The sequence below is a fragment of the Parasteatoda tepidariorum genome, chromosome 8, assembly GCF_982258835.1.
Source record: "Parasteatoda tepidariorum strain Cologne lab strain chromosome 8, Ptep-v5.0, whole genome shotgun sequence".
In the NCBI taxonomy this organism is placed as follows: domain Eukaryota; kingdom Metazoa; phylum Arthropoda; class Arachnida; order Araneae; family Theridiidae; genus Parasteatoda; species Parasteatoda tepidariorum.
The window spans coordinates 107,143,718-107,155,295 of record NC_141762.1 but is presented as its reverse complement, the minus strand read 5'-3'; the positions used below and the strand labels follow the sequence as shown (position 1 = coordinate 107,155,295).

The 11,578-nt window shown below is 25.1% G+C and overlaps 1 long non-coding RNA gene across 3 annotated transcripts in view; it reads left to right on the top strand.

Annotated features, from left to right (window-relative positions):
• The window catches only part of LOC147806651 (uncharacterized), a 30,239-nt gene extending 18,922 nt beyond the window's left edge, over positions 1-11,317 (top strand). For 2 of the 3 annotated variants that reach the window (XR_015428462.1, XR_015428460.1), the window contains exons 5-6: positions 929-963; positions 3,747-11,317. This is a non-coding gene — a long non-coding RNA (uncharacterized LOC147806651). The remainder of the gene's footprint in view (positions 1-928; positions 964-3,746) is intronic. The other variant, XR_015428463.1, reaches the window with a different exon arrangement.
• Positions 11,318-11,578: the final 261 nt, after the last annotated feature.

The following is an 11,578-nucleotide window of genomic DNA, read 5'->3' as shown; positions in this document are numbered from 1 at the left end:
ATTTTTCAGTCAAAACATTTTTGAATGTGTTGTCTTGATGTATTAGGGCACTAATACATCAAGTTAAGTCCAAATTTTTCAAAGAAATTTTTAATTTATTTTTGACTGTGAATATTAGGTTAGTTCTGGAACTGGGCACAAATGTTAAACTACCCCTTTTCAGTGCATGATTAAAAAAACCTATTGTTTTATTTAGTTTAGTTTACTTAAAGTTTGTAAATCAGGACTTACCTAGTTCTTGCACCTTAGTTGATTACATTGTTTTTTAGTCATTCAAGATTTATTATGGATGCATTTTATGTGAAATTAATAAAATAATATTAAGGATAATAAATTTCTACCTAGACTATTTTTAAATATTTAATAATTTTTTATAAATGGCACTCTTTGGCATTTAAATTAGAAATCAAATTTTTAAAAATCTTGCTTGTAAAGAGTGAAATAATTATTTTTAATTTTTGTGGAAAAAAAATTTTTTTTACATTATTTTAAAATTTTGTAATTCTATATCTGAGACTGATATTCATACCTGCCAACTTTTACGCATTTGGCGTAAAATTTTATTTTTGCATTTAAAGTGGTAGTAAATATATACTATTATCTCTTTTACAAACTTAATTTTAAATGATTTTGATCACCACTATTCTTTAAAAAAAACTAAGCATATATACTAATATGTGCTACTGTCATGGTTTACAGCTTAAGCTTTTTCAAATACATCGTATTTTTATGCTTAAAATTGAAATTTTAATTCCATTTTAGTACCACTGAGAAAAATTATAATGGAAGGGACAAAAAGTTGGCAGGTATGGATATTCATAAGGGTCCCATTGTGTTTATGTATTCATTTAATGTGACATTTGCATTTTGTAAATTTTCCTTAAGTATAATAACTATATATTATATCTAACTTGTGTAAATTTTATAGGAGATTCAAACCGGGATACTCTCAGTCATTGAATGGTAAATATCTACATTTTTAGGTATTTTAGTTTGTTTGTAGGTGTTATTTTAAGGTATTGTTGTCTTAATGAAAACTATTTTAAGTTTAAAGTTTTTATTGATAGAAATTTCAAAAAAGTTTTAACTGTTAAAAATTTTTTGAAATAACATGAATAAAGTTGACTTTTTTTTTCCTTTGAAAATATAATGTTTAATTTTGTTAGTCTGGTTATTGTGAATTCCTGTGTTTGTTTATTTAATAGTTGAAATCCAAATATTAATTTTTAATTTAAATGCAGCTTGATTCTATTGCATGGAATTATAATAGTTTGTAAGTTTTATCATTATTATCATTGTTTTATTTTAATTAATTTATTTATTTCTGTTTTATCTGTTATACTTATTTTTGAATTTTCTGAACTTTTTATGCAAAAGTTTTCTATAAAAATTTTATTTTTTAAATATGTTGGCAGTGAAAAATAAAAACAGTCACTTTGAATTTTTGTTCATACCTGGTTTTATTTATTGCTTTTGTGTATTTCAGTTATACTGAACATTTTTGAACCAAGGGGCTATATTTATGCCCCTTGTTATACTCCATGTGTAAAGTTAAAGTACATAAAAAAAATTCTTCAAGGCTGTAATTTTTTGATGAAATAAAACATTTACAATATAGCATTAAAATTGCATATAGAAAAAGGTTTTGAGTTCTTTTGCAGTTTTATATATGTCAATTTAAACTGTTTAGAGCATAATATCAATTTTAACTATAAACAAAATTTTCTATTTCGATCATTTATTGACTGTTATTTTTTAATGGAATTAAAAATACAGGTTTTATATGTTTTTACTTGTATACCCAAAATCTTAATTTTAAAATTAGACCTTTCTGAACCAGAGTGAAGAAATAATAAAAACTTTTAAAACCCTGAACTTAAAATATGGTATTCAAATTATGTATAGTTAAATAGTTTTTTATTGTATTTCATATGATTTTAAAATTTTGTTATTTTTTAAGACATTGTATTACGCCTGAAGTTTTACACTTTTTATTATTTTTGAAATTTTATTAAATTTTAAAAAATATGATACATTATATAATTTTTTTAAACATGATTTTTAAAATTATTTTATAGTTATTTAATATTAATATATAAAATAAGATGAAAAAGTGTGACTTATAATTTACTGGGTTATGGTCTTTCAAAATATTTTCAACTAGTCAACAACTTTTGCTTTGAATTTAAGCAACACAATCCCCATTAGATAGATATTATAACTTAGTAGAGATTTTTCATTCTGATGCCTTTCATTTTTTAGTTACAAATGAAATTTTGTGCTTTAATATCAGCATGGTATTATTTGTTTCCAAGGTTAAACGCATCTGGGGGCAAGAAAAGAGACAGGAATAATTGTCCTTATCCCGGCACTACTGAGGGAGCAAATGAAATGCTATTTAAAGTTTTATATTTATACTTAAAAAAAACACAGAATTTCGTAAAAATTGCTTGAAATTTTTTTAGAAAAGCAACAAAAAAAATTTTTTTTTTCATTATAGGTTAGTTTTATAGTGACTGATATAGGTTTTTGCTGGGTTTTCTTATTTTTTAAACTTTCTTTTCATTGATAAATACTTTTTTTTAATTATCTGAGATGTTTCCTTCTCTCCTCACTTAATTCTTCTTCCATAAGCAATAATGAGATTATTTTATAAAAATGTAGAGAGAAAGTGGCAAATTTAGAAAAAGCTCTGTGACTAACGTTACAAGTTACTGACAGATAATGTACAGACGTTATAATTTTGATTATTATTACTGCAAAAGTTTTTAATTTCATATCTTAAATAAATGAAATTTGTTAATGGAGAGTTGCTGTTAAAGGTTTTCTTTTAATTATGTTGTCCTATGTATCATAGAATTGCCCATAAGCAGAAGTTAGTAATTAGTAACAATGAAAGAATAAAATTAGATGGGTACTCTAATAAAACAATTATAAATTTATATGCTGTACATTACAGGAAATTAATATTTCACAAATCAAAGTACATAAAGTACCTTTTTGATTAATGTTATAACAGGAAGCTTAAAAAATATAAAAATTAGACCCTTCGTGCTTTGAAGAAGCCCAAAATGATTTTTTTTTTCAAAACCTATCTTTAGTTTTGTCTGTAACTGAAATAAACTTTCGTGGTATTTTAAAAATCAATAAATAGGAATACAGTTAATTTCTTCAAATGAATAGAATTCAATGCCATATATGATTTTATATTTAAATGCATATTATACATCTTAATTTTTTTTTTACGTAACATTAAATCTGAATTGATCTCACAGTGTGTTAGATTAACTTTATAATAGATAAAGCTCAAAAATACGTCCCCCATATTTTTATAAGTATTGATTTGAGTGTCATTTTACTCATTAGTTTGTATTATAAGTAAAATGTGTTATGGATTGTGCAAATGTGATACAATCAAAACATTTTCTTTTCTTTATCAGAATGTCCACCATTAAAAAACAGAGTGTATGCTTGTCATTGATCACAAATACCTAATTAAAAGTTATGGTCTGGGAAAAGTCTAAAATATAGCTTAATTTGTGAATGTTTTAAGGCTTTATTGAAGCATTTTAAATTATTTTAACAATTTTTTAATGTAAACAGATTGAGATTGAAATATGCTACTTTTTTACTATTTTCTCTCTGTATTTGAAACGTAACTGATATGAAATGTAATACTTTTTTGATTGTCACACAAATGTAATATTTTTTTGATTGTTTTATTTTATTTTTCTTAAATTTTTCAGAAATGCAAGAAGAAATGACCCCTGCCATTAGTGGTTACTGATTGAAGCAAACACAAAAAAGAAAATTCCCTGCTTGGGTTACCAACATAGTAGCTGGGATTGAAAGAAGGCATTGAGAGAAGATAGAAATTTGTAACAACACTTTGTATCGAAAATAATTGAAAAATGATTTAACACCTTATTTTAAAATCTTGCTACAGACTTCTCTTCTTTCAACAATTTCTGTGTTTAAATGTTTTATTATTTGCTACCCCATTTTTAATTTGGTGCTTTCCAAAAACACTTTTTCATCAAACTTCTTAAAAAATTTAATACAAATAACTAACTTATCCAAACATAAGATTTCTTTCTTCTATATGAGTCATCCGATTGCAAAACTTGTTTAAATTATATTGAATTTTTCTGCTAAATTTTATATGTAGAAAAAATTACATTTTTTAAGTAATTTATCCAGCTGCTGACTACTTGAAATTTGTATGAAAGTTTATAATAAAAGTTAAAATTTCATTTTGACGGTAAAAAAAGAAGAAAAAAAACTCTTCTGATTTAAATTCAAGTAGAAATAAATGAAAACGTCGAAGAGGAATAACTAGTTTTGCTTTTGAATTATGCATTCAACATTACCCATTTATTATTCACCCATATCAGTTTAAATATTAAAGCTATTTTAAGAAATGTATTAAGATTTTATAAATATTTTATTAATTTAATAATTAAATTAATTTTTATTTGATTTGAATTTAATGTTGTAACTCTTTTTCTCTGTACCTGGTGAAAAATGACTTTGAGACTATTTCTGGATGTTGGCATTCTTCTAAATTTCAAGTTATAAGGCAATAAAAGGGCATATACATATGTCCAGCATAGAATTATTTTTTCTTTTTCATATACTAGACTTAAAGTTTTGGAGAAAAAAGTTATTTACAAATTTTGGTAATATATATATCATACATATTTAAGTTCAAAATGTGGAGAAAACATGGAAAAAATTACAGAATAATGAAAAAAGAAAATTATTAAGAGAAATTTATAGAAATCTGGAAAAATATATATATATAATCTCTTCATCACTGCACACAATTATATCTGGTTGATTTGTATTGTATTTTGATCTTATTTTATGAGTTCTATATGCTTGCAGCTTATGCACAGTATTGAAACGTATTAATTTTCTTAATTTCCTTTGTTTTTCTCTCTTTTTTTGTTGTTGTCCATTTTGTATTTACCTATTATGCTTTATATATATATATAGAGAGAGAGACAAAAAAACTACCAAGAATAATTAAATATATTTTAAAAATTCTTTTTAAAAATAATTAAATAGCAGGAAAACAAATTAAGTGATATGAACTACCCGCCAGCACATATGAATATGTCCATAAATTAGAGTGCTTTTTATATTGTATTAATATAGCCAAAACAAGATCTGTTTTAAAATATTTTGCTATATTAATACAATATTATAAAGCACTCTAATTTACGGATATAATCATGTGAGCTGACAGGGAGTTTATAAGACTTAAATATATATTGTTTTCTTGATTTTTAATTTTTTTTAAATTATTAAAAGAATTTTTAAAATAAATATAATTATTTTTGGCAGTTTTTCTACTCTTTTAATTTGTTTTTCTTTCCTTGTTCTCTTTGTATTTTTATCACATTCTATGACTTCTATGTACAGTCCGCAAAAAAAAAAACGAATCACCCTGAATAACTTTCGTTCTAATGATCGGATTTTCACGAACTAAGTGTCAATCTTAATGGTTCCTGGGGGTGACCTCAAATATGTTAATTAATTAGTGCTAACTATTAATTAAGTTACGAAATCAGACACAAAAACGTACTTTCTCTGAATAAACATATAATTTTTTTTACATATTTGGAATCTAGACCTTTGAATTAGTGGGGGTAGACAAAATTTTAAAAAAATTGGGTGGTAAATTGGGCCGCAATAAAGGTTTATATATTTGGCGATAGTCCAGAAAACCGCCAAAAAAAGTCGCCTGCGCAAATAAATATTTTAAGATAACCCATTGACTAATTCAAAAGAGGAGTGCTTAATTTTACTAGGTTGCTACGCAACCAAACTCTGATAGTAAAAAAATTGAAATAATGTTCAGTGATTGCTCGGAGGGGCTTAATTTATTGTTAATAGAAAATATCTCGAAGTTTCCAGGCCATAAACAATTTTTTTAGGGGATTTCTGTCCAAAAAGCAAAAAAAATATTATTTTAATCTCCTTTGAAAAGTAAATTTGAATCGATTTATAAATTATTTATGATAGTTTTTAGAATTTAAATACATGAACTTTTTATCTGATATTATTTAGATTACACTGTTTTTACTATATTTATTCGAGGATTTTATACTAAAATAAAATGAGCATAACTTATTATAGCTATATACAAAATTTTAGGGATAATCATTTTTACAGTTTTAATCGAGTCTTCTAGGCAAGAAAGTTTGAAGAAAAAAAAAGTGCTTGAAAAATAAAATGTAGATTGTATAATAATTCTGATGCACATTCACAAGGCTTTCTATAGTTTACGATATTTCTTTTTTCTATAACTCAAGGAATTGCTGAATGTTTAGTGGCATTTTAAAAAGATTGAAATATGTTATGTTTAAGAATAAGATATTGAAATAATATGTTGCAAATTGTAGGATTCATTGCTTTAAAAATCGCTTCATTCTACTAGATATTTAGGTTACATCGTTTCCTTTGGATAAAGATGATTAGCAAATAGCATCCTCATGTTTCGATACATTCTGAAACTTATACGTTCGCAAATTCACCATAAAATGTCGCACAGCATATTCTTCAATTACGATAAGCTACATTTACCACCAAATACTGCTACTATGGTTATTTTTGCTTTCTTATACATATCTGATGATCTCTTTTTAAACAGAGCTCGTAAGATCCTTAAGATACTGAAATGGGGGCGCAAAAACTTAAGAGATAAAATATTTAATTTCATTAACTCAAAATATATGGTGTCAAAATGTTAATTTTTAAGTTAAATATAACTTTTACAATATTGATGTTCTTACATTTTTAAAGACCATATGAATCCTGATAAAATATTAAAATGCATATGTTTACTTTAACTAGTGTAAAATCCTTATCAAAATAATGATCAAGACTCAAATGTAAAACAGTATAATTGACGATAAAAACTCAACTGGCTTCAAAACATATGAAGAGGGAAGTAAAAGTCGACATGTTTCGAGTTTTCAAATATAATCGCCCATTCTCAAGACTTGTCAGGCTTGGATAACTAGTGACTTTTATTATTGGACGCTCAAAACATGTCTATTTTTATTATCATCTATTATTTTTTTAAATCAATGAAGTTTTTATATTTTCGATTCAGTTTCTTGGGATTATCCATTTAGTGACACAACATATTAAATTATTTCACTCGATATTAAAATAAGTTTTACATATGTTATAGGCACAGGTTCTTATATTGAAAAAATAATAATTCACTACTTTGTAAAAAAATTAATGCAGTAAAAAAAAAATTCTTTTTTTTGCTGCAAGCCTTAACATTTTAGTTTAAGGTCATAAAAAAATTCCGTTTACAATTGAAATTTCAAAAGTCGAATGGGAAAATGGAATGTCCCCTAGTACCAGGAATCGAAATTAAATAGTAACAAGGACAACTTTTTTAAACAAGTTAGCGTTTCCGTCCTACTCGAAGTTGTTTGAAAAGGTATTTTTTATATATCGATTCCAAAGTTTATTCTACAGATATTTCAGGGTATACTTTCGGAGTATTTCGATCGAGTTTATTTTTACACCCTTATTTGCTTAAAATTATTAAATAATTTACTTAAAATAAATTATTCAAGCTACATGATTTAATGCATTTATAGTATAATAATAAACGGAGCTTCCGACGCATATCATTAAATAAATGGAATAAGCTTAGATAAATAATAAAAGTTAATTTTTCCCTCGTGTAATTTTCAAGGAATAATAATAGAAGCAAATTCCTAATTTTGCTTCTTCTGGATAGGTATAAATCTCATATCAATTTGAAAAAAGCAAGTTTTGTTCCTCAAAACAAATTTTCTGGTTTAGTTTTCTACGTAATTCTTGGAAATCTCGTTAGATCTTGAAAACAAAAGAATTGTGAAACAATATGTCTAGAAAATTTTACATCCATTTTTAAATAAGATTTGAGGCATCAACTGATGAAGTTAAAATGCTTTTATGAAATGCGATATTTTTTCATTCGATGTAGAAAACGTTGACTGTAACAAATGCATGCAAAACAGACACCAAGAGTTAATGAGCAAGACAACTTATCAACAAAACACATGCTTCGAGAGTAACGATGCGCTATTTCTACAGAAGCTTGAGAAGGAAATCTCACAAGTTATGTTGCAAATTTTTAAAGGAACATTGACAGAAAAGTTTAATCTCCCAAATATCCAATAGCCTGCGCTTTTCTCAATATTGAAGAATTTATTTCAAAAAGAACAATTGTATAATCAAATTTTGACTCTGAAGCTGAGACAACTAACATTAATAATGAAAGTATCTTGAAAACTGATTTTGAGATAAGTCCTCTTGAGGCATTGTTAGTTGCAAAAACGATTGGTTTCATAAGTAACTACTAGATATAAGTCAATGAGAGATGGGTTTTACTCAAACTTCGAAACTCCTTTTTCTCATTTATTATACAGTGAGGAATTCTGGAAATGGAACTGGAAAATCAAAAGAAATTTCGAAGATACATTTACATTGGCCAAAAATTTGGAAAAAAGAGGAAGGTTAAATCAAAAGAAAAAGAAATAAATTACTCATGACGAAGAGAAAAAAAATACTTAAAAAGATTTTAAAAAAAAGCTTAAAAAATATGAGGAAAAGATTAAAAAAAAAATGATCGAAATATAATAATAATGAAAACATCATCAGATTATACAATGATAAACATTCATAATTTAGAACGGACTATTAAACTGTGAGAAAAAAATGAAAAACATTTTTTAAAAATTATGTATTCAAACATATTTTACTTTCCATTCCATGACTGAAAAAAAAGTAAAATTTTTCACATTAACTATGGTTATATGTCGTAATTCCAAGAAAAATCTTGTTTTTAGACATTTGTGTGGCCTATGGATTCCTAACGAGCATCAAACATTATCAAAATTAAGTGTTCATTCTCTGGAAAATTTAGTGTTTATTCACTGGTAAGAACTGTTCCTTCACTTGGTCATCTTACTACTTATTATTTAAACCACCAAAAGCTTAAAACAATATTATGTAAGTTATCTAACTTTTTTTACATAATTTGCATTTAATAACAAATATGTCGAAACCATCATTTAGCTAAAATTACAAATTTTGAAATTTTTATGAATTTTTTTTAAAGGCAAGCGAAGCTTAAGTGTTCCTTCATTGTTTAGTTTACCCTATAAGATGCTGAGAAATTTGCGATGTTGTGAGAGATGTTTAAAAATGTTGACCACGTATTTTTATTAATATTTATAAAATATATATTCAAGAAATTGATAAATATATTATTCCAAATCTATGCATACGTATGTATATTATTGAAATTGTATCAGTTATTGAAAAGCAAAATAAAAAAAATAAAAAATAATCACATTAAAAAAGCTCAATCTGGTGTATTCTATCAGAAGCACGCTTTTTTAAAACTAGACATTTGTTGAATAAAGTGTTTTTTATTCAAAATTCTTTACTAAATTTCAAATAAATTATTAAATGACTAAAAAAGAAACATCGTATTTTATAGTGTGAAAGAAATAAAAATAAAAAGATTAGCAAACGATTATTAGCGAAAAAAATATGAATGAAATTTTACGCTACGCGCGCGAAGTCAAGTTCCTCCCAAGTTTATCACATTTTAATATTAATCGCCCCAATTAGTTATTTCTTTATTGTCGCCAAATTATTTTTTTAAAAATAATTAATTTTAATTTTTCTCAGCTTCTAATAAATAAAAACAGTTGAAACTTTAGATTTTTCAATTGAAAAATATGTAGATTAATATGGTATAAAAAAATTCATACCTTATAATTCAATATTTTTTCATCCTCACTTTAATTAAATAATAAAAAATAATAAATAATTATTAAAAATTATTTTTTGCATGAAATTATCTTTGGGTAAATGAGTTTTATGAGTGAGTGCAATTTTTTTTGAATTGCTTCATTAGTTTCGAAAATATGACGGAAAACGCAAAAAGTGAAATTAACATTAAGGGGTACGAACTTTGAATCGCTCTCCTGACCAAACTATGGGGACCACATTTCCCAGATTGCGGCTACCCCCTATATTTTGAGGATAAGAAATCCAAATATGTAAAAAAAAATGCATGTTTATTCAGAGAAAGTGCGTTTTTGTGTCTGATTTCGTAACTTAATTAATAGTTAGCACTAATTAATTAGCATATTTGAGGTCACCCCCAGGAACCATTAAGATTGACACTTAGTTCGTGAAAATCCGATCATTAGAACGAAAGTTATTCAGGGTGATTCGTTTTTTTTTTTGCGGACTGTACTTACAGCTTTTAGATTTTCTTATTTAAGCATCAATAAAACTAGGTTTGTTTTGGTCACATAATTGTTAATATCACCATTCTGAACATTATTAAGATTACATTTGACTTGTTATGTTTTTATCATATAAAATATACTATTCTCTTCTATTTAATTAAAATTAGTTTTGTATTTTAAAGTACTTAATTATCTTAGCTAACTGTATTGAAGAAGTATGAAAATATTATAAACTAGTATCGAATAATACAGATCAAACTTTCTGAACAGGATTGCTTGTAATACTTTAAGGAAGAATTGTATTTAATTCTTGTATATAGTTAACTATTGAACATTTTATAATCCTTTTTGTTTCGAATATTGTGTACTTTCATTTGCATTAATTTTTTTTGTATTTAATGACTCTGTTTTCTAACTCTCCCTTCTTTTTATTTTTAAGTTTAAAAATTGCCTGTCTTCTGTAGCAATGGTTAATTTTTTTTTATATCTTGCTTAATAGAGTTAAAATCCTTTATTTCTGTTTTCTGTGTAATTTATTTATTGAACTGTTTTTGTTTTATTATTATTTTCAATTAGAAAATTCTTAATATTTTAATAATTAACTTTAGTATTGTAAATATTTAAGAAACCTTTCTTAAGCTGTTGTAACCATTTTGGTATGTTATGTTTAAATGCTCTTACCCTTTTATGCTATAAAGTTATATATATTTACACCAGATATCTGCAGCATTTTTTATTTTAAAACTTGTACTTTGTCTTTTACCAACTTAAAAATGAGCCTTTAATTTAAGTAAAAAAATAAAAACTTTTAGAGCCACTCCTTGACTATAATTTGTTTTAACCTCTAACATTCTGAGCATTAATTTAAAAAAAAATTTTGTTACAACTATTTTCAATCCTACTTCTAAGTTTACTGAATGATTTTTTCCATTCTTGCATTTATATTTGTTAAACATTTAATGATTCACTATGTTCTATATTTTTCCTGTTATTGTTGCTAATAAATTATAATTTTTAATAAAATTTGTAATTTTAATATGCATGGTTTTTCTTCGTCTTTTTCATTTATTTTATTTAATTTTTTCTATATTTTTCATGATCAATTGTGTTTGGAGGTTTTCTTAATACAAAATCACTGAAACAGTTTCTCCAAATAACCTTCGATTTTCTTTATTTAAAGTAAATCACATTCAAGTCCAACAAAACAATGTTCAAGTTACAATTAAATTTATTTAGGGATATTTGCAGAACTAAAAATATATTTTAAAAATATCATATACATTAGTTTAATTCAA